Source organism: Apodemus sylvaticus, chromosome 17, assembly GCF_947179515.1.
Source record: "Apodemus sylvaticus chromosome 17, mApoSyl1.1, whole genome shotgun sequence".
Lineage (NCBI taxonomy): Eukaryota > Metazoa > Chordata > Mammalia > Rodentia > Muridae > Apodemus > Apodemus sylvaticus.
Genome location: NC_067488.1, coordinates 81,447,819 through 81,473,735, shown reverse-complemented (window position 1 = coordinate 81,473,735; position 25,917 = coordinate 81,447,819).

Genomic DNA, 25,917 nt, shown 5'->3' with positions numbered 1-25,917 from the left:
TTCTTACATATTCAATCGAGAGAAAACTCTCCTGTGCATTCTCTTTTGAGGTTACAGGCTTAGACATACATGAACACCAAATCTTTTCGAGGTAAAACATGTTGTTTATGAAAAACTAGATAATTTCGCACGATGTGGGATTTCCATAAAACGTGGTATTCTGACATATTTTTTTGAGAGAAAACTCTCCTGTGCATTTTCTTTTGAGGCTACACGCTTAGTCATACACGCAACACCAAATCCTTTCGAGTTACAACGTGTTGTTTAGGACAAACAAGATAATTTTGCACGAAGCATTATTTCTTCTCATAAAGTTTAAGTATTTCTAGTACGTACGTATTTGTCTTTAGTCTGCAACACTGTATTTCCTTATAACTTGGTATTCTTACATATTCTTTCAAGAGAAAACTCTCCTGTGTGTTCTGTTTTGAGGCTACACACTTAGACATACACGCAACACCATAGCTTTTCGAGTTACAACGTGTTGTTTAGGAAAAACAAGATAATTTTGCACGATGCTTTATTTCTTCTCAAAAAATTTAAGTATTTCTAATACGTACGTATTTGTCTTTACTCTGTATTTCCTTATAACGTGGTATTCTTACATATCCTTTCAAGAGAAAACTCTCCTCTGCTTTCTCTTTGGAGGCTGCGCACTTAGACAAAAACACAACACCAAAGCTTGTCGAATTACAAAAATTTGTTTAGGAAAAACAAGATAATTTCGCACGATGCGGGATTTCCTTAAAACGTGGTATTCTGACATATTTTTTCGAGAGAAAATTCTCCTGTGGGTTCTCTTTTGAGGCTACACATTTAGATATACAGGCAACACCACATCTTTCGAGTTACAAAAAGTTGTTTAGGAAATACAAGATAATTTTGTACGATGTGTTATTTCTTCTTGTATAGTTTAAGTATTTCTATCAAAACTGTATTTCCTTATAACGTGGTATTCGTACCTATTCTTTCGAGTGAAAACTCTCCTGTGCGTTCTCTTTTGAGGCTACATGCTTAGACATACAAGCAACACCAAAGCTTTTCGAGTTACACTGTGTCGTTTATGAAAAACAAGATAATTTTGCTGGATGCATTATTTCTTCTCGTAAAGTTTAAGTATTTCCAATATGTACGTATGTGTCTTTACTCTGCAACACTGTATTTCCTTATAACGTGGTATTCCTACATATTCTTTCGAAAGAAAACTCTCCTGTGCTTTCTCTTTTGAGGCTTCATGCTTAGACAAAAACACAACACCAAAGCTTTTCGAGTTACAACAAGTTGTTTAGGAAAAACAAGATAATTTCACATGATGCGGGATTTCCTTAAAACGTGGTATTCTGACATATTGTTTCAAGAGAAAACTCTCCGGTGCGTTCTGTTTTGAGGCTACACGCGTAGACATACACACATCACCAAAGCTTTTCGAGTTACAACGTGTTGTTTAGGAAAAACAAGATAATTTCGCACGATGCGGGATTTCCTTAAAACGTGTTATTCTGACATATTTTTTGAGAGAAAACTCTCTTGTGCATTCTCTTTTGATGCAGAACGCTTAGACCTACACGCAACACCAAAGCTTTTCGAGTTACAACGTGTTGTTTAGGAAAAACAAGATAATTTCGCACGATGCGGGATTTCTTTAAAACGTGGTATTCTGACATAGTTTTTAAAGAGAAAATTCTCCTGTGGATTCCCTTTTGAGGCTACACGTTTAGACATACACGAAATAACAAATCTTTTTGAGTTACAACGTGTTGTTTAGGAAATACAAGATAATTTTGTACGATGCATTATTTCTTCTCGTAAAGTTTAAGTATTTCTAATACGTACGTATTTGTCTTTACTCTGCAACACTGTATTTCCTAATAACGTGGTATTCTTACATATTCTTTCGAGAGAAAAACTCTCTTGTGCGTTCTTTTTTGAGGCTACACCCTTAGTCATACACACATCACCAAAGCTTTTCAAATTACAACGTGCTGTTTGGGAAAAACAAGATAACTTCGCACGATGCGGGATTTCCTTAAAACGTGGTATTCTGACATATTTTTTAGATAGAAAAATCTCCTGTGGGTTCTCTTTTTAGGCTACACGTTTAGACATATACGCAACACCAAATCGTTTCGAGTTACAACGTGCTGTTTAGGAAATACAAGACAATTTTGTACGATGCGTTATTACCTCTCATAAAATTTATATATTGCTAATACGTATGTATTTCTCTTTACTCTGCAACACTCTATTTCCTCATAACGTGGTATTCTTACATATTCTTTCAAGAGAAAACTCTCCTGTGAGTTCTCTTTTGATGCTACACGCTTAGAAATACACGCAACACCAAAGCTTTTCGAGTCACAATGTTTTGTTTAGGAAAAACAAGATAATTTTGCGCGATGAGGGATTTCGTTAAACATGGTATACTGACATATTTTTTCGAGAGAAAACTCTCCTGTGCATTCTCTTTTGAGGCTACACGCTTAGACATATATGCAACATCAAATCTTTTCGAGTTACAACGTGTTATTTAGGAAAAACAAGATAATTTTGCATGATGCTTTATTTCTTCTCGTAAAGTTTAAATATTTCTAATACGTATGTATTTGTCTTTCTCTGCAACACTGTATATCATTATAACGTGGTATTCTTACATATTATTTCAAGAGAAATCTCTCCTGTATGTTCTTGTTTGAGGATACACGCTTAGACATACAGGCATCACCAAAGCTTTTCGAGTTACAACATGTGGTTTAGGAAAAACAAGATAATTTCGCACGATGCGGGATTTCCTTAAAACATGGTATTCTGACATATTATTTCGAGAGAAAATTCTCCTGTGGGTTCTGTTTTGAGGCTACACGTTTAGACATACACGCAACACCAAATCTTTTCGAGTTACAACGTGTTGTTTAGGAAATACAAGATAATTTTGTACGATGCGTTATTTCCTATCGTAAAGTTTAGGTATTTCTAATACGTACGTATTTGTCTGTACTCTGCAACACTGTATTTCCTTAAAAAGTGGTATTCTTCCATATTCTTTCGAGAGAAAACTCTCCTGTGCTTTCTCTTTTGAGGCTACATGCTTAGACATGCATGCAACACCAAAGCTCTTCGAGTTAAAACGTGTTGTTTCGGAAAAACAATATAATTTCGCACGATGCGGGATTTCCTTAAAACATGGTATTCTGACATATTTTTCGAGTGAAAACTCTCCTGTGTGTTCTCTTTTGAGACTACAAGCTTAGACATACACGCAACACAAAATCATTTCGAGTTACAAAGTTTTGTTTAGGAAAAACAAGACAATTTTGCACGATGCGTTATTTCTTCTCCTAAAGTTAACTATATCCAATACGTATGTATTTGTCTTTACTCTGCAACACTGTATTTACTTTTAACGTGGTATTCTTACGTATTCTTTTGAGAGAAAACTCTCCTGTGCATTCTCTTTTGAGGCTGCATGCTTAGACATACATGCAACACCAAATCTTTTCAAGTTACAACGTGTTGTTTAGGAAATACAAGATAATTTTGTACGATGTGTTATTTCTTCTCATAAAGTTTAAGTATTTTTAATACGTACGTATTTGTCTTTACTCTGCAACACTGTATTTCCTTATAACGTGGTATTCTTACATAACCATTTGTGAGAAAACTCTCCTGTGCGGTCTCTTTTGAGGCTACATGCTTAGACATACACGCAACACCAAAAATTTTGAGTTACAACATGTTGTTTACGAAAAACAAAATAATTTTGCACGATGCGGGATTTCCTTAAAACGTGGTATTCTGACATATTTTTTCGAGAGAAAATTCTCCTGAGGGTTGTCTTTTGAGGCTACACGTTTAGACATACATGCAACACCAAATCTTTTTGAGTTACAATGTATTGTTTAGGAAATACAAGATAATTTTGTATGATGCGTTATTTCCTCTCATAAAGTTTAAGTGTTTCTAATACATATGTATTTGTCTTTACTCTGCAACACTGTATTTCCTCATAACGTGGTATTCTTACATATTCTTTCAAGAGAAAAGTCTCCTGTTACTTCTCTTTTGAGGCTACACACTTAGACATAATCGCAACACCAAAGCTTTTCGAGTTAAAACATGTTGTTTAGGAAAAACAAGATAATTTCGCACGATGCGAGATTTCCATAAAACTTGGTATTCTGACATATTTTTTTCGAGAGAAAACTCTCCTGTGCATTCTCTTTTGAGGCTACACGCTTAGTCATACACGCATCCCCAAAGCTTTTTGAGGTACAACGTGTTGTTTAGGAAAGACAAGATAATTTTGTACAATGCATTATTTCTTCTCAAAAAGTTTAAGTGTTTCCATTACGTACATATTTGTCTTTACTCGACAACACTGTATTTCCTTATAACGTGGTATTCTTACATATTCTTTCGAGAGAAAACACTCCTGTGCTTTCTCTTTTGAGGCTACATGCTTAGACATACACGCAACACCAAAGCTTTTCGTGTTAAAACGTGTTGTTTCGGAAAAACAACATAATTTCTCATGATGCGGAATTTCCTTAAAACGTGGTATTCTGACATATTTTTTGAGTGAAAACTCTCCTGTGCATTCTCTTTTGAGGCTACAAGCTTAGACATACAAACAACACCAAATATTTTCGTGTTACAACGTCTTGTTTAAGAAAAACAAGATAATTTTGCACGATGCATTATTTCTTCTCCTAAAGTTAAGTATTTCCAAAATGTACATATTTTTTTTTTTACTCTGCAACTTTGTATTTCCTTATAACGTGGTATTCTTACATATTCATTTGAGAGAAAACTCTCCTGTGCGTTCTCTTTTGAGGCTACATGCTTAGACATACACGCAACACCAAAGATTTTCGAGTTACAATGTGTTGTTTAATAAAAAACAAGATAATTTCGCACGATGTGGGTTTTCCTTAAAACGTGGTATTCCAACATATATTTTTGAGAGAAAATTCTCCAGTGGGTTCTCTTTTGATGCTACACGTTTAGAAATACATGTAACACCAAATCTTTACGAGTTACATCGTGTTGTTTAGGAAATACAAGATAATTTTTTACGATGCGTTATTTCTTTTCATAAAGTTTAAGTATTTCTAATACGTACGTATTTGTCTTTACTCTGCAACACTGTATTTCCTTATAATGTGGTATTCTTACATATTCTTTTGAGAGAAAACTCTCCTGTGCGTTCTCTTTTGAGGTTGCATGCTTAGACATACACGCTACACCAAATCTTTTCGAGTTACAATGTGTTGTTTAGGCAATACAAGATAATTTTGTATGATGCGTTATTTCTTCTCGTAAATTTTATGTATTTCTAATATGTACTTATTTGGCTTTACTCTGTAACACTGTCTTTACTTATAACGTGGTATTCTTACATATTCTTTCGAGAGAAAACTCTCCTGTGCTTTCTCTTTTGAGGCTACACGCTTAGTCATACATGCATCACCAAAGCTTTTCGAGTTACAACGTGTTGTTTAGGAAAAACAAGATAACTTCGCACAATGCAGGATTTCCTTAAAACGTGGTATTCTGACATATTTTTTCGAGAGAAAACTCTCCTGTGGGTTCTCTTTTGAGGCTACACATTTAGACATACAGGCAACACCAAATCTTTTGAGTTACAATGTGTTGTTTAGGAAATACAAGATAATTTTGTATGATGCGTTATTTCTTCTCATAAAGGTTAAGTATTTCAAATACATTGTATTTGTCTTTACTCCGCAACACTGTATTTCCTTATAACGTGGTATTCTTACATATTCGTTCGAGAGAAAACTTTCCTGTGCATTCTCCTTTGACGCTGCATGCTTAGACAAAAACGCAACACCAAAGCTTTTCGAGTTACAACAAGTTGTTTAGGAAAAACAAAATAATTTCTCATGATGCGGGATTTTCTTAAAACGTGGTATTCTAACATATTGTTTCGAGAGAAAACTCTCCTGTGCATTCTCCTTTGAAGCTACACGCTTAGACATACACTCAACACCAAATCTTTTCGAGTTACAACGTGTTTTTTAGGAAATACAAGATAATTTTGTAGGATGCTTAATTTCTTCTCGTAAAGTTTAAGTATTTCTAATACGTACGAATTTGTCTTAACTCTGCAACACTGTATTTCCTTGTAACGTGGTATTCTTACATATCCTTTCGAGAGAAAACTCTCCTGTGCGTTCTCATTTGAGGCTACAAGCTTAGACATACATGCAACACCAAAGCTTTTCGAGTTACAACGTGTTGTTTAGGAAAAGCAAGATAATTTTGCACGATGCGGGATTTCCTTAAAACGTGGTATACTGACATATTTTTTCGAGAGAAAACTCTCCTGTGCGTTCTCTTTTGAGGCTACAAGCTTAGACACCCACGCAACACCAAATCATTTCGAGTTACAATGTGTTGTTTAGGAAAAACAAGATAATTTTGCACGATGCATTATTTCTTCTCGTAAAGTTTAAATATTTCCAATTCGTACGTATTTGTCATTACTCTGCAACACTGTATTTCCTTAAAACGTGGTATTCTGACATATTCTTTCGAGAGAAAACTCTCTTGTGCATTCTCTTTTGAGGCTGCACGCATAGACAAAAACGTAACACCAAAGCTTTTCGAGTTACAACAAGTTGTTTAGGAAAATCAAGATAATTTCGCATGATGCAGGATTCCCTTAAAACGTGGTATTCTAAAATATTGTTTCGAGAGAAAACTCTCCTGTGCCTTCTCCTTTGAGGCTACACGATTAGACATACACGCAACACCAAATCTTTTCGAGTTAGAACGAGTTTTTTAGGAAATACAAGATAACGATGCGTAATTTCTTCTCGGAAAGTTTATTTCTAATACATACGAATTTGTCTTTACTCTGCAACACTGTATTTCCTTGTAACATGGTATTTTTACATATTCTTTCGAGAGAAAACTCTCCTGTGCGTTCCCTTTTGAGGCTGCACACTTAGACATACACGCAACAAAAAAGCTTTTCGAGTTACAACGTGTTGTTTAGGAAAAGCAACATAATTTCGCAGGATGCGGGATTTCCTTTAAACGTGGTATTCTGACATATATTTTGGAGAGAAAATTCTCCTGTGGGTTCTCTTTTGAGGCTACACGTTTAGACATACATGCAACACCAAATCTTTTTGAATTACAACATGTTGTTTAGGAAATACAAGATAATTTTGTATGATGCCTTATTTCTTCTCGTAAAGTTTTTCTAATATGTACGTATTTGTCTTTACTCTGCAACATTGTATTTCCTTATAACGTGGTATTCTTACATATTCTTTCGAGAGAAAACTCTCCTGTGCATTCTATTTTGAGGCTACACACTTAGACATACACGCAACACCAACGCTTTTCGAGTTACAACGTGTTGTTTAGGAAAAACAAGATAATTTTGTACGATGCGTTATTTCCTATCGTAAAGTTTAGGTATTTCTAATACGTACGTATTTGTCTGTACTCTGCAACACTGTATTTCCTTATAAAGTGGTATTCTTCCATATTCTTTCGAGAGAAAACTCTCCTGTGCTTTCTCTTTTCAGGCTACATGCTTAGACATGCACGCAACACCAAAGCTCTTCGAGTTAAAACGTGTTGTTTCGGAAAATCAATATAATTTCACAAGATGTGGGATTTCCTTAAACATGGTATTCTGACATATTTTCGAGTGAAATCTCTCCTGTGTGTTCTCTTTTGAGGCTACAAGCTAAGACATACACGCAACACAAAATCTTTTCGAGTTACAAAGTTTTGTTTAGGAAAAACAAGATAATTTTGCACTATGCGTTATTTCATCTCGTAAAGTTAAGTATTTCCAATATGTATTTGTCTTTACTCTGCAACACTGTATTTCCTTTTAACGTGGTATTCTTACATATTAATTTGAGAGACAATTCTCCTATGCGTTCACTTTTGAGGTTACATGCTTGGACATACACGCAACACCAAATCTTTTCGAGTTACATCGTGTTGTTTAGGAAATATAAGATAATTTTTTACGATGCTTCATTTCATTTCATAAAGTTTAAGTATTTATAATAAGTACGTTTTTGTCTTTACTCTACAACACTGTATTTCCTTATAATGTGGTATTCTTACATAGTCTTTCAAGAGAAAACTCTCCTGTGCGTTCTCTTTTGAGGCTGCACGCTTAGACATACATGCTACACTAAATCTTTTCGAGTTACAACGTGTTGTTTAGGAAATAAAAGATAATTTTGTATGATGCGTTATTTCTTCTTATAAAGTTTAAGTATTTTTAATACGTGCATACTTCTCTTAATTCTGCAACACTGAATTTCCTTATAACGCGGTATTCTTACATATTCAATCGAGAGAAAACTCTCCTGTGCATTCTCTTATGAGGTTACACACTTAGACATACACGCAACACCAAATCTTTTCGAGTTACAACATGTTTTTTTAGGAAATACAAGATAATTTTGTACGAAGCGTTATTTCTTCTGGTAAAGTTTAAGTATTTCTAATACATATGTATTTGTCGTTACTCTGCAACACTGTATTTCCTTGTAATGTGGTATTCTTACATATTCGTTCGAGAGAAAACTCTCCTGTGTGTTATCTTTTGAGGCTACACACTTAGACATACACTTAACACCAAAGCTTTTCGAGGTAAAACATGTTGTTTATGAAATACTAGATAATTTCACACGATGAGGGATTTCCACAAAACGTGGTATTCTGACATGTTTTTTTGAGAGAAAACTCTCCTGTGCATTTTCTTTTGAGGCTCCACGCTTAGTCATACACGCAACACCAAAGCTTTTCGAGTTACAACGTGTTGTTTAGGAAAAACAGGATAATTTCGCACGAGGCGGGATTTCCTTAAAACGTGGTATTCTGACATATTTTTTTTTTGAGAGAAAACACTCCTGTGCGTTCTCTTTAAAGGATACACGCTTAGACATACACGCAACCCCAAATCTTTTCAAGTTACAACGTGTTGTTTAGGAAGTACAAGATAATTTTGTTCGATGCATAATTTCTTCTCGTAAAGTTTAAGTATTTCTAATACGTACGTAATTGTCTTTACTCTGCAACACTGTATTTCCTTATAACGTGGTATTCTTACATTTTTTTTCAAGAGAAAACTCTCCTGTGCGTTTTCTTTTGAGGCTACATGCTTAGACATACACGCAACACCAAAGCTTTTCGAGTTACAACGTGTTGTTTAGGGAAAACAAGATAATTTCGCACAATGCATTATTTGTTCTCGTAAAGTTTAAGTATTTCCAATAAGTACATATTTGTCTTTACTCTGCAACACTGTATTTCCTTATAAAGTTGTATTCTTACATATTCTTTCGAGAGAAAACTCTCCTGTGCGTTCTCTTTTGAGACTATACACTTAGACATACACGCAACACCAAAGCTTTTCGAGTTAAAACATGTTGTTTAGAAAAAACAGGATAATTTCCCACGATGCAGGATTTCCTTAAAACGTGGTAATCTGACATATTTTTTCGAGAGAAAACTCTCCGGTGCTTTCTCATTTGAGGCTACATGCTTAGACATACTTGCAACACCAAATCTTTTCGAGTTACAACATGTTGTTTAGGAAAAACAAGATAATTTTGCACGATGCTTTATTTCTTCTCAAAAAGTTTAAGTATTTCTAATACTTAAGTATTTGTCTTTAATCTGCAACACTGTATTTCCTTATAACGTGGTATTCTAACATATTCTTTCAAGAGAAAACTCTCCTGTGCGTTCTCTTTTGAGGCTGCACGCTTAGACAAAAACGCAACACCAAAGCTTTTCGAGTTACAACAAGTTGTTTAGGAAAAACAAGATAATTTCTTACGATGAAGGATTTCCTTAAAACGTGGTATTCTGACATATTGTTTCGAGAGAAAACTCTCTTGTGCCTTCTCCTTTGAGGCTACTCATTTAGACATACACGCAACAACAAATCTTTTCGAGTTACAACCTGTTTTTTAGGAAATGCAAGATAATTTTGTACGATGCTTAATTTCTTCTCATAAAGTTTAAGTATTTCTAATAAGTACGTATTTCTCTTATTCTGCAACACTGTATTTCCTTATAACGCGGTATTCTTCCATATTCTTTCCAGAGAAAACTCTCTTGTGCTTTCTCTTTTGAGGCTACACGCTTAGACATGCACGCAACACCAAAGCTCTTCGAGTTAAAACGTGTTGTTTCAGAAAAACAATATAATTTCACAAGATGCGGGATTTCCTTAAACATGGTATTCTGACATATTTTTCGAGTGAAAACTCTCCTGTGCGTTCTCTTTTGAGGCTACAAGCTAAGACATACATGCAACACAAAATCTTTTCGAGTTACAAAGTTTTGTTTAGGAAAAACAAGATAATTTTGCACTATGAGTTATTTCTTCTCGTAAAGTTAAGTATTTCCAATACGTATGTATTTGTCTTTACTCTGCAACACTGTATTTCCTTTTAACGTGGTATTCTTACATATTCATTTGAGAGAAAATTCTCCTGTGCGTTCTCTTTTGAGGTTACATGCTTGGACATACACGCAACACCAAATCTTTTCGAGTTACATCGTGTTGTTTAGGAAATACAAGATAATTTTTTACGATGCATCATTTCATTTCATAAAGTTTCAGTATTTATAATAAGTACGTATTTGTCTTTACTCTACAACACTGTATTTCCTTATAACGTGGTATTCTTACATAGTCTTTCAAGAGAAAACTCTCCTGTGCGTTCTCTTTTGAGGCTGCACGCTTAGACATACATGCTACACCAAATCTTTTCGAGTTACAATGTGTTATTTAGGAAATAAAAGATAATTTTGTACGATGCATTATTTCTTCTTATAAAGTTTTTTTAATACGTACGTATTTGTCTTAATTCTGCAACACTGTATTTCCTTATAATGTGGTATTCTTACATATTCAATCGAGAGAAAACTCTCCTGTGCATTCTCTTTTGAGGTTACAGGCTTAGACATACATGAACACCAAATCTTTTCGAGGTAAAACATGTTGTTTATGAAAAACTAGATAATTTCGCACGATGTGGGATTTCCATAAAACGTGGTATTCTGACATATTTTTTTGAGAGAAAACTCTCCTGTGCATTTTCTTTTGAGGCTACACGCTTAGTCATACACGCAACACCAAATCCTTTCGAGTTACAACGTGTTGTTTAGGACAAACAAGATAATTTTGCACGAAGCATTATTTCTTCTCATAAAGTTTAAGTATTTCTAGTACGTACGTATTTGTCTTTAGTCTGCAACACTGTATTTCCTTATAACTTGGTATTCTTACATATTCTTTCAAGAGAAAACTCTCCTGTGTGTTCTGTTTTGAGGCTACACACTTAGACATACACGCAACACCATAGCTTTTCGAGTTACAACGTGTTGTTTAGGAAAAACAAGATAATTTTGCACGATGCTTTATTTCTTCTCAAAAAATTTAAGTATTTCTAATACGTACGTATTTGTCTTTACTCTGTATTTCCTTATAACGTGGTATTCTTACATATCCTTTCAAGAGAAAACTCTCCTCTGCTTTCTCTTTGGAGGCTGCGCACTTAGACAAAAACACAACACCAAAGCTTGTCGAATTACAAAAATTTGTTTAGGAAAAACAAGATAATTTCGCACGATGCGGGATTTCCTTAAAACGTGGTATTCTGACATATTTTTTCGAGAGAAAATTCTCCTGTGGGTTCTCTTTTGAGGCTACACATTTAGATATACAGGCAACACCACATCTTTCGAGTTACAAAAAGTTGTTTAGGAAATACAAGATAATTTTGTACGATGTGTTATTTCTTCTTGTATAGTTTAAGTATTTCTATCAAAACTGTATTTCCTTATAACGTGGTATTCGTACCTATTCTTTCGAGTGAAAACTCTCCTGTGCGTTCTCTTTTGAGGCTACATGCTTAGACATACAAGCAACACCAAAGCTTTTCGAGTTACACTGTGTCGTTTATGAAAAACAAGATAATTTTGCTGGATGCATTATTTCTTCTCGTAAAGTTTAAGTATTTCCAATATGTACGTATGTGTCTTTACTCTGCAACACTGTATTTGCTTATAACGTGGTATTCCTACATATTCTTTCGAAAGAAAACTCTCCTGTGCTTTCTCTTTTGAGGCTTCATGCTTAGACAAAAACACAACACCAAAGCTTTTCGAGTTACAACAAGTTGTTTAGGAAAAACAAGATAATTTCACATGATGCGGGATTTCCTTAAAACGTGGTATTCTGACATATTGTTTCAAGAGAAAACTCTCCGGTGCGTTCTGTTTTGAGGCTACACGCGTAGACATACACACATCACCAAAGCTTTTCGAGTTACAACGTGTTGTTTAGGAAAAACAAGATAATTTCGCACGATGCGGGATTTCCTTAAAACGTGTTATTCTGACATATTTTTTGAGAGAAAACTCTCTTGTGCATTCTCTTTTGATGCAGAACGCTTAGACCTACACGCAACACCAAAGCTTTTCGAGTTACAACGTGTTGTTTAGGAAAAACAAGATAATTTCGCACGATGCGGGATTTCTTTAAAACGTGGTATTCTGACATAGTTTTTAAAGAGAAAATTCTCCTGTGGATTCCCTTTTGAGGCTACACGTTTAGACATACACGAAATAACAAATCTTTTTGAGTTACAACGTGTTGTTTAGGAAATACAAGATAATTTTGTACGATGCATTATTTCTTCTCGTAAAGTTTAAGTATTTCTAATACGTACGTATTTGTCTTTACTCTGCAACACTGTATTTCCTAATAACGTGGTATTCTTACATATTCTTTCGAGAGAAAAACTCTCTTGTGCGTTCTCTTTTGAGGCTACACCCTTAGTCATACACACATCACCAAAGCTTTTCAAATTACAACGTGCTGTTTGGGAAAAACAAGATAACTTCGCACGATGCGGGATTTCCTTAAAACGTGGTATTCTGACATATTTTTTAGATAGAAAAATCTCCTGTGGGTTCTCTTTTTAGGCTACACGTTTAGACATATACGCAACACCAAATCGTTTCGAGTTACAACGTGCTGTTTAGGAAATACAAGACAATTTTGTACGATGCGTTATTACCTCTCATAAAATTTATATATTGCTAATACGTATGTATTTCTCTTTACTCTGCAACACTCTATTTCCTCATAACGTGGTATTCTTACATATTCTTTCAAGAGAAAACTCTCCTGTGAGTTCTCTTTTGATGCTACACGCTTAGAAATACACGCAACACCAAAGCTTTTCGAGTCACAATGTTTTGTTTAGGAAAAACAAGATAATTTTGCGCGATGAGGGATTTCGTTAAACATGGTATACTGACATATTTTTTCGAGAGAAAACTCTCCTGTGCATTCTCTTTTGAGGCTACACGCTTAGACATATATGCAACATCAAATCTTTTCGAGTTACAACGTGTTATTTAGGAAAAACAAGATAATTTTGCATGATGCTTTATTTCTTCTCGTAAAGTTTAAATATTTCTAATACGTATGTATTTGTCTTTCTCTGCAACACTGTATATCATTATAACGTGGTATTCTTACATATTATTTCAAGAGAAATCTCTCCTGTATGTTCTTGTTTGAGGATACACGCTTAGACATACAGGCATCACCAAAGCTTTTCGAGTTACAACATGTGGTTTAGGAAAAACAAGATAATTTCGCACGATGCGGGATTTCCTTAAAACATGGTATTCTGACATATTATTTCGAGAGAAAATTCTCCTGTGGGTTCTGTTTTGAGGCTACACGTTTAGACATACACGCAACACCAAATCTTTTCGAGTTACAACGTGTTGTTTAGGAAATACAAGATAATTTTGTACGATGCGTTATTTCCTATCGTAAAGTTTAGGTATTTCTAATACGTACGTATTTGTCTGTACTCTGCAACACTGTATTTCCTTAAAAAGTGGTATTCTTCCATATTCTTTCGAGAGAAAACTCTCCTGTGCTTTCTCTTTTGAGGCTACATGCTTAGACATGCATGCAACACCAAAGCTCTTCGAGTTAAAACGTGTTGTTTCGGAAAAACAATATAATTTCGCACGATGCGGGATTTCCTTAAAACATGGTATTCTGACATATTTTTCGAGTGAAAACTCTCCTGTGTGTTCTCTTTTGAGACTACAAGCTTAGACATACACGCAACACAAAATCATTTCGAGTTACAAAGTTTTGTTTAGGAAAAACAAGACAATTTTGCACGATGCGTTATTTCTTCTCCTAAAGTTAACTATATCCAATACGTATGTATTTGTCTTTACTCTGCAACACTGTATTTACTTTTAACGTGGTATTCTTACGTATTCTTTTGAGAGAAAACTCTCCTGTGCATTCTCTTTTGAGGCTGCATGCTTAGACATACATGCAACACCAAATCTTTTCAAGTTACAACGTGTTGTTTAGGAAATACAAGATAATTTTGTACGATGTGTTATTTCTTCTCATAAAGTTTAAGTATTTTTAATACGTACGTATTTGTCTTTACTCTGCAACACTGTATTTCCTTATAACGTGGTATTCTTACATAACCATTTGTGAGAAAACTCTCCTGTGCGGTCTCTTTTGAGGCTACATGCTTAGACATACACGCAACACCAAAAATTTTGAGTTACAACATGTTGTTTACGAAAAACAAAATAATTTTGCACGATGCGGGATTTCCTTAAAACGTGGTATTCTGACATATTTTTTCGAGAGAAAATTCTCCTGAGGGTTGTCTTTTGAGGCTACACGTTTAGACATACATGCAACACCAAATCTTTTTGAGTTACAATGTATTGTTTAGGAAATACAAGATAATTTTGTATGATGCGTTATTTCCTCTCATAAAGTTTAAGTGTTTCTAATACATATGTATTTGTCTTTACTCTGCAACACTGTATTTCCTCATAACGTGGTATTCTTACATATTCTTTCAAGAGAAAAGTCTCCTGTTACTTCTCTTTTGAGGCTACACACTTAGACATAATCGCAACACCAAAGCTTTTCGAGTTAAAACATGTTGTTTAGGAAAAACAAGATAATTTCGCACGATGCGAGATTTCCATAAAACTTGGTATTCTGACATATTTTTTCGAGAGAAAACTCTCCTGTGCATTCTCTTTTGAGGCTACACGCTTAGTCATACACGCATCCCCAAAGCTTTTTGAGGTACAACGTGTTGTTTAGGAAAGACAAGATAATTTTGTACAATGCATTATTTCTTCTCAAAAAGTTTAAGTGTTTCCATTACGTACATATTTGTCTTTACTCGACAACACTGTATTTCCTTATAACGTGGTATTCTTACATATTCTTTCGAGAGAAAACACTCCTGTGCTTTCTCTTTTGAGGCTACATGCTTAGACATACACGCAACACCAAAGCTTTTCGTGTTAAAACGTGTTGTTTCGGAAAAACAACATAATTTCTCATGATGCGGAATTTCCTTAAAACGTGGTATTCTGACATATTTTTTGAGTGAAAACTCTCCTGTGCATTCTCTTTTGAGGCTACAAGCTTAGACATACAAACAACACCAAATATTTTCGTGTTACAACGTCTTGTTTAAGAAAAACAAGATAATTTTGCACGATGCATTATTTCTTCTCCTAAAGTTAAGTATTTCCAAAATGTACATATTTTTTTTTTACTCTGCAACTTTGTATTTCCTTATAACGTGGTATTCTTACATATTCATTTGAGAGAAAACTCTCCTGTGCGTTCTCTTTTGAGGCTACATGCTTAGACATACACGCAACACCAAAGATTTTCGAGTTACAATGTGTTGTTTAATAAAAAACAAGATAATTTCGCACGATGTGGGTTTTCCTTAAAACGTGGTATTCCAACATATATTTTTGAGAGAAAATTCTCCAGTGGGTTCTCTTTTGATGCTACACGTTTAGAAATACATGTAACACCAAATCTTTACGAGTTACATCGTGTTGTTTAGGAAATACAAGATAATTTTTTACGATGCGTTATTTCTTTTCATAAAGTTTAAGTATTTCTAATACGTACGTATTTGTCTTTACTCTGCAACACTGTATTTCCTTATAATGTGGTATTCTTACATATTCTTTTGAGAGAAAACTCTCCTGTGCGTTCTCTTTTGAGGTTGCATGCTTAGACATACACGCTACACCAAATCTTTTCGAGTTACAATGTGTTGTTTAGGCAATACAAGATAATTTTGTATGATGCGTTATTTCTTCTCGTAAATTTTATGTATTTCTAATATGTACTTATTTGGCTTTACTCTGTAACACTGTCTTTACTTATAACGTGGTATTCTTACATATTCTTTCGAGAGAAAACTCTCCTGTGCTTTCTCTTTTGAGGCTACACGCTTAGTCATACATGCATCACCAAAGCTTTTCGAGTTACAACGTGTTGTTTAGGAAAAACAAGATAACTTCGCACAATGCAGGATTTCCTTAAAACGTGGTATTCTGACATATTTTTTTGATAGAAAAATCTCCTGTGGGTTCTCTTTTGAGGCTACACATTTAGACATACACGCAACACCAAATCGTTTCGAGTTACAACGTGCTGTTTAGGAAATACAAGATAATTTTGTATGATGCGTTATTACCTCTCATAAAGTTTATGTATTGCTAATACGTACGTATTTGTCTTTTTTCTGCAACACTCTATTTCCTCATAATGTGGTATTCTTACATATTCTTTCGAGAGAAAACTCTCCTGTGCGTTCTCTTTTGAGGCTACACGCTTAGACATACACCCAACACCAAAGCTTTTCGAGTTACAATGTGTTGTTTAGGAAAAACAAGATAATTTCGTACGATGCGGGATTGCGTTAAACGTGGTATACTGACATAGTTTTTTGAGAGAAAACTCTCCTGTGCATTCTCTTTTGAGGCTACACGCTTAGTCATACACGCATCACCAAAGCTTTTCGAGTTCCAACGTGTTGTTTAGGAAATACAAGATAATTTTGTATGATGCATTATTTCTTCTCATAAAGTTTAAGTGTTTCCAATACGTAGGTATTTGTCTTTACTCGGCAACACTGTATTTCCTTATAACGTGGTATTCTTACATATTCTTTCTAGAGAAATCTCTCCTGTGCTTTCTCTTTTGAGGCTACATGCTTAGACATACATGCAACACCAAAGCTTTTCGTGTTCAAACATGTTGTTTCAGAAAAACAACATAATTTCGCACGATGCGGAATTTCCGTAAAACATGGTATTCTGACATATTTTTCGGAGAAAACTCTCCTGTACGTTCTCTTTTGAGGCTACAAGCTTAGACATACACGCAACACCAAATCTTTTCGTGTTACAACCTGTTGTTTAAGAAAAACAAGATAATTTTGCACGATGCATTATTTCTTCTCCTAAAGTTAAGTATTTCCAATATGTACGTATTTGTCTTTACTCTGCAACACTTTATTTCCTTATAACGTGGTATTCTTACATATTCATTTGAGAGAAAACTCTCCTGTGTGTTCTCTTTTGAGTCTAAATGCTTAGACATACACGCCACTCCAAAGCTTTTCGAGTTACAACCTGTTGTTTATTAAAACACAAGATAATTTCGCAGGATGCAGGTTTTCCTTAAAACATGGTATTCTGACATATATTTTTGAGAGAAAATTCTCCAATGGGTTCTCTTTAGATGCTACACGTTTAGACATACATGTAACACCAAATCTTTACGAGTTACATCGTGTTGTTTAGGAAATACAAGATAATTTTTTACAAGGCGTTATTTCTTTTCATAAAGTTTAAGTATTTCTAATACGTACATATTTGTCTTTAATCTGCAACACTGTATTTCCTTATAACGTAGTATTCTTACATATTCTTTTGAGAGAAAAATCTTCTGTGCGTTCTCTTTTGAGGCTGCACGCTTAGACATACACGCTATACCAAATCTTTTTGAGTTACAACATGTTGTTTAATAAAAAACAAGTTAATTTCGCAGGATGCTGGCTTTCCTTAAAACGTGGTATTCTGACATATTTTTTCGAGAGAAAATTCTCCAGTGAGTTCTCTTTTGATTCTACACGTTTAGAAATACATGTAACACCAAATCTTTTCGAGTTACATCGTGGTGTTTAGGAAATACAAGATAATATTTTACGATGCGTTATTTCTTCTCATAAAGTTTAAGTATTTCTAATACGTACATATTTGTCTTTACTCTGTAACACTGTATTTCCTTATAACGTGGTATTCTTACATATTCTTTTGAGAGAAAACTCTCCTGTCCGTTCTCTTTTGAGGCTGCACGCTTAGACATACACGACACACCAAATCTTTTCGAGTTACAACGTGTTGTTTAGGAAACACAAGATAATTTTGTACGATGCGTTATTTCTTCTTGTAAAGTTTAAGTATTTTTAATAATTACTTATTTGTCTTTTCTCTGCAACACTGTATTTCCTTATAACGTGGTATTCTTACATATTCATTTGAGAGAAAACTCTCCTGTGCGTTCTCTTTTGAGACTACACGCTTAGACATACACGCAACACCAAAGCTTTTCGAGTAACACCGTGTTGTTAGGAAAAACAAGATAATTTCGCACGATGATGTACTTCTTTAAAACCTGGTAATCTGACATATTTTTTCGAGAGAAAATTCTCCTCTGGGTTCTCTTTTGAGGCTACATGTTTAGACATACATGCATCACCAAATCTTTTCGAGTTACATCCTGTTGTTTAGGAAATACAAGATAATTTTGTACGATGCGTTATTTCTTCTCATACAGTTTAAGTATTTCTAATATGTACATATTTGTCTTTACTCTGCAACACTATATTTCCTTATAACGTGGTATTCTTACATATTCTTTTGATAGAAAATTGTCCTGTGCGTTCTCTTTTGAGACTGCACAGTTAGACATACGTGCAACACCAAAGCTTTTCGAGTTACAACATGTTGTTTAGGAAAAACAAGATAATTTCGCACGATGATGGATTTCCTTAAAACGTGGTAATCTGACATATTTTTTCGAGAGAAAACTCTCCTGTTGGTTCTTTTTGAGGCTACACATTTAGACATACATGCAACACCAAATCCTTTCGAGTTACAACGTTTTGTTTAGGAAATACAAGATAATTTTGTATGATGCGTTACTTTTCCTCATAAAGTTTAAGTATTTGTATTTGAGCTTAGTACAAGGAGACAAGGATGGTTCAATTCGCATTCTTCTGCATGCTGACCTCCAGTTGAATTCCTGAATTTCTTAGGCAAATTGATGGACCTAGAGAACATCATACTAAGTGAGGTAACCCAGACTCAAAAGATGAATAATGGTATGCACTCACTAATAAGTGGATATTAACCTAGAAACCTGGATTACCCAAAACATAATCTACACATCAAATGAGGTACAAGAAGAGAGGAAGAGTTACCCCTTGTTCTGGAACGATTCAATGAAGCAGTATTTAGCAAAACCAGAACGGGGAAGTTGGAAGGGGTGGGTGGGAGGACAGGGGGAGAGAAGTGTGCTTACAGGACTTTTTCACAGTGGGGGGGATAGGAAAGGGAAAATCATTTGAAATGTAAATAAAAAATATACCAAATTAAAAAAATGTTTAAGTATTTCTAATACGTACGTATTTGTCTTTACTCTGCAACACTGTATTTCCTTATAACGTGGTATTCTTACATATTCATTTGAGAGAAAACTCTCCTGTGCGTTCTCTTTTGAGGCTACACGCTTAGACATACACGCAACACCAAAGCTTTTCGAGGTACAACGTGTTGTTTAGGAAAAACAAGATAATTTCGCAGGATGCGGGTTTTCCTTAAAACGTGGTATTCTGACATTTTTCCGAGAGAAAATTTTCCAGTGGGTTCACTTTTGATGCTACACGTTTAGACATACATGTAACATCAAATCTTTTCGAGTTACATTGTGTTGTTTAGGAAATACAAGATAATATTGTACGATGCGTTATTTCTTCTCATAAAGTTTAAGTATTTCTAATACGTACATATTTGTGTGTACTCTGCAACACTGTATTTCCTTATAACGTGGTATTCTTACATAATCTTTTGAGAGAAATCTCTCGTGTGCATTCTCCTTTGAGGCTGCACGCTTAGACATACACGCAACACCAAATCTTTTCGAGTTACAACGTGTTGTTTAGGAAATACAAGATAATATTGTACGATGCATTGTTTGTTCTTGTAAAGTTTAAGTATTTTTAATACGCACGTTTTTGTCTTTACTCTGCAGCACTGTATTTCCTTATAACGTGGTATTCTTACATATTCATTCGAGAGAAAACTCTCCTTTGCCTTCTCTTTTGAGTCTACACGCTTAGAAATACACGCAACACCAAAGCTTTTCGAGTTACAACGTGTTGTTTAGGAAGAAGAAGATAATTTCGCATGATGCGGTATTTCCTTAAAACGTGGTATTCTGTCATTTTTTTTTCGAGAGAAAACTCTCCTGTGCGTTCTCTTTTGAGGCTACACGCTTAGTCATACAGGCAACACCAAATTTTTTGACTTACAACGTGTTGTTTAGGAAAAACAAGATAATTTTGCAGGATGCGTTATTTCTTCTCATAAAGTTTAAGTATTTCCAATACGTACGTATTTGTCTTTCCTCTGCAACACTGTATTTCCTTATAACTTGGTATTCTTACATATTCTTTCGAGAGAAAACTCTCCTGTGCATTCTCATTTGAGGCTACACACTTAGTCATACACGCATCACTGAAGCTTTTCGAGTTACAACGTGTTGTTTAGGAAAAACAAAATAATTTCGCATGATGCGGGATTTCCTTAAAACGTGGTATTCTGATATATTTTTTTGAGAGAAAATTCTCCTGTGGGTTCTCTTTTGAGGCTACATGTTTAGACATACACGCAACACCAAATCTTTCGAGTTACAACGTGTTGTTTAGGAAATAGAAGATAATTTTGTACGATGCCTTATATCTTCTCGTTATGTTTAAGTATTTCTAATAAGTACGTATTTGTCTTATTCTGCAACACTGTATTTCCTTATAACGTGGTATTCTTACATATTCTCTCTAGAGAAAACTCTCCTGTGCATCCTCTTGTGAGGCTACACACTGAGACATACACGCAACACCAAAGGTTTTCGAGTTCATAGATGTTGTTTAGGAAAAACAAGATAATTTCGCACGATGCAGGATTTCCTTATAACGTGGTATTCTGACATATTTTTTTCGAGAAAAAACACTCCTGTGCGTTCTCTTTTGAGGCTACATGCTTAGTCATACAGGCAACACCAAATCTTTTCGAGTTACAACGTGTTTTTTAGGAAAAACAAGAAAATTCTGCAAGATGCGTTATTTCTTCTCGTAAAGATTAAGTATTTTTAATACGTACGTATTTGTATTTCTTCTGCAACACTGCATTTCCTTATAACGTGGTATTCTTACATATTCTTTCGAGAGAAAACTCTCCTGTGTGTTCTCTTTTGAGGCTACACGCTTAGTCATACACGCATCACCAAAGCTTTTTGAGTTACAACGTGTTGTTTAGGAAAAACAAGATAACTTCGCACGATGTGGGATTTCCTTAAAACGTGGTATTCTGACATATTTTTTCGAGAGAAAACTCTCCTGTGTGTTCTCGTTTGAGGCTACACGGTTAGACATACAAGCAACACCAAAGCTTTTCGAGTTACAACATGTTGTTTAGGAAAAACAAGATGATTTCGCAGGATGCGGGATTTCATTAAAACGTGGTACTCTGACATATTTTTTCGAGAGAAAACTCTCCTGTGCATTCTCTTTTGAGGTTACACGCTTAGACATATATGCAACACCAAAGCTTTTCGAGTTACAACGTGTTTCTTAGGAAATACAAGATAATTTTGTACGATGTATTATTTCTTCGCATAAAGTTTAAGTATTTCTAAATCGTATGTATTTGACTTTACTCTGCAACACTGTATTTCCTTGTAATGTGGTATTCTTACATATTCTATCGAGAGAAAACTCTCCTGTGCGTTATCCTTTGAGGCTACACACTTAGACGTACACGCAACACCAAAGCATTTCGAGTTAAAACATGTTGTTTATGAAAAACTAGATAATTTCACACGATGCAGGATTTCCATTAAACGTGGTATGCTGACATATTTTTTTGAAAGAAAACTTTCCTGTGCATTCTCTTTTGAGGCTACACACTTAGTCATACACGCAACACCAACTCTTTTTGAGTTACAACGTGTTGTTTAGGAAAAACAAGATAATTTTGCACGATGCATTATTTATTCTCGTAAAGTTTAAGTATTTCTAATACGTACGTATTTGCCTTTACTCTGCAACACTGGATTTCCTTATAACGTAGTATTCTTACATATTCTTTCAAGAGAAAACTCTTTTGAGCGTTCTGTTTTGAGGCTACATGCTTAGTAATACACACAACACCAAAGCTTTTCGAGTTACAACGTGTTGTATAGGAAAAACAAGATGATTTCGCACGATGCAGGATTTCGTTAAAATGTGGTACTCTGACATATTTTTTCGAGAGAAAACTCTCCTGTGCGTCCTCTTTTGAGGTTACACGCTTAGACATACACACAACACCAAATCTTTTCGAGTTACATCGTGTTTTTTAGGAAATACAAGATAATTTTGTATGGTGCGTTATTTCTTCTCATAAAGTTTAAGTATTTCTAATACGTACCTATTTGCATTTACTCTGCAACACTGTATTTCCTTATAACGTGGTATTCTTACATATTCTTTCGAGAGAAAAGTCTCCTGTGCATTATCTTTTGAGGCTGCACGCTTAGACATACACGCAACACCAAATCTTTTCCAGTTACAACGTGTTGTTTAGGAAATACAAGATAATTTTGTATGATGCGTTATTTGTTCTTGTAAAGTTTTTTTTTAATACGTACGTTTTTGTCTTTACTCTGAAACACTGTGTTTCCTTATAATGTGGTATTCTTACATATTCATTCGAGAGAAAATTCTCCTTTGCCTTCTCTTTTGAGGCTACACGCTTAGACATACACGCAACTCCAAAGCTTTTCGAGTTATGCAAATCAAAACAACCGTAAGATTTCATCTTACACCAGTCAGAATGGCTAAGATTAAAAATTCAGGAGACAGCAAGTGTTGGAGAGGGTGTGGAGAAAGAGGAACACTCCTCCACTGCTGGTGGGGTTGCAGATTGGTACAACCACTCTGGAAAGCAGTCTGGCGGTTCCTCCGAAAACTGGGCAACTCACTTCCAGAAGATCCTGCTATACCACTCCTGGGCATATACCCAGAAGACTCCCCACCATGTAATAAGGATACATGCTCTACTATGTTCATAGCATCCCTATTTATAATTGCCAGATGCTGGAAAGAACCCAGGTATCACTCAACAGAAGAGTAGATGCAAAGAATGTGGTATATCTACACAATGGAGTACTATTCAGCCATTAGAAACAATGAATTCATGAAATTCTTAGGCAAATAGATGGAGCTAATGAACATCATACTAAGTGAGGTAACCCAGACTCAAAAGGTGAATCATGGTATGCACTCACTAATAAGTGGATATTAACCTAGAAAACTGAAATACCCAAAACCTAATCCACACATCAAATGAGGTACAAGAAGAAAGGAGGTGTGGCCCCTGGTTCTGGAAAGACTCAGTGAAACAGTATTCGGCAAAACCAGAACGGGGAAGTGGGAAGGGGTGGGTGGGAGGACAGGGGAAGGGAAGGGGGCTTACGGGACTTTTGGGGAGTGGGGGGGCTAGAAAAGGGGAAATCATTTGAAATGTAAATAAATTATATCGAATAAAAAAAAGGAAAAACAAGATAATTTTGCACGATTCGGGATTTCCTTAAAACGTGGTATTCTGACATATTTTTTTTTGAGAGAAAACTCTCCTGTGCTGTCTCATTAGTCTATACGCTTAGTCATACAGGCAACACCAAATATTTTCGAATTACAACGTGTTGTTTAGGAAAAAGAAGATAATTCTGAACGATTCGTTATTTATTCTCGTAAAGTTTAAGTATTTTTAATATGTACGTATTTGTCTTTCTTCTGCAACAGTGTATTTCCTTATAACGTGGTATTCATACATATTCTTTCAAGAGAAAAGTCTCTGGTGCGTTCTCTTTTGACGCTACATGCTTAGACATACACGCATGACCAAAGCTTTTCGAATTACCACGTGATGTTTAGGAAAAATAAGATAATTTTGAATGATGCGGAATTTCCTTAAAACATGGTATTCTGACATATTTTTTCGAGAGATAACTCTCTGGTGCATTCTCTTTTTAGGCTACAAGCTTAGACATACACGCAACACCAAATCTTTTCGAGTTAAAACGGGTTGTTTAGAAAAAACAAGATAATTTTGCACGATGCGTTATTACATCTCCTAAACTTTAAGTATTTCAATTAAGTAGGTATTTGTCTTAACTCTGCAACACTGTATTTCCTTATAACATGGTAGTATTACATATTCTTTCGAGAGAAAACTCTCTTGTCCATTCTCTTTTGAGGCTGAACACTTAGACCTCCACGCAACTCCAAAGCTTTTCGAGTTACAACGTGTTGTTTAGGAAAAACAAGATAATTTCGCATGATGCGGGATTTCCTTACAACGTGGTATTCTGACATATTTTTTTCGAGAGAAAATTCTCCTTTGGGTTCTCTTTTGAGACTACATGTTTAGACATACACGAAACACCAAATCTTTACGAGTTACAACGTGTTGTTTAGGAAATACAAGATAATTTTGTACGATGTGTTATTTCTTCTCGTAAAGTTTAAGTATTTCTAATACATAAGTATTTGTCTTTACTCTGCAACACTGTATTTCCTTATAATGTAGTATTCTTACATATTCTTTCGAGAGAAAACTCTCCTGTCCTTCGCTTTTGAGGCAACACGCTTAGACATACACGCAACACCAAAGCTTTTTGAGTTAAAACATGTTGTTTATGAAAAACTAGATAATTTCACACGATGCGGGATTTCCATAAAACGTGGTATTCTGACATTTTTTTTGAGAGAAAAATTTCCTGTGTGTTCTCTTTTGAGGCTACACGCTTAGTCATACACGCAACACCAAATCTTTTTGAGTTACAACGTGTTGTTTAGGAAAAACAAGATAATTTTGCACGATGCATTATTTCTTCTCGTAAATTTTAAGTATTTCTACTACGTAAGTATTTGCCTTTACTCTGCAACACTGTATTTCCTTATAACATAGTATTCTTACATATTTTTCAAGAGAAAACTCTTTTGAGCGTTCTCTTTGGAGGCTACACGCTTAGACCTACACACAACACCAAAGCTTTTCGAGTTACAACGTGTTGTTTAGGAAAAACAAGATGATTTCGCACGATGCGGGTTTTCGTTAAAACGTGGTACTCTGACATATTTTTTCGAGAGAAAACTCTCCTGTGCATCCTCTTTTGAAGTTACACGCTTAGACATACACACAACACCAAATCATTTCGAGTTACAACGTGTTTTTTAGGAAATACAAGATAATTTTGTACGGGCGTTATTTCTTCTCATAAAGTTTAAGTATTTCTAATACGTACCTATTTGTATTTACTCTGCAACACTGTATTTCCTTATAATGTGGTATTCTTACATATTCTTTCGAGAGAAAAGTCTCCTGTGCATTCTCTTTTGAGGCTGCATGCTTAGACATACACGCAACACCAAATCTTTTCAAGTTCCAACGTGTTGTTTAGGAAATACAAGATAATTTTGTACAATGCGTTATTTGTTCTTGTAAAGTTTAAGTATTTTTAATACGTACGTTTTTGTCTTTACTCTGCAACACTGTGTTTCCTTATAGCGTGATATTCTTACATATTAATTCAAGAGAAAACTCTCCTTTGCCTTCTCTTTTGAGGCTACATGCTTAGACATACACGCAACTCCAAAGCTTTTTGAGTTACAACTTGTT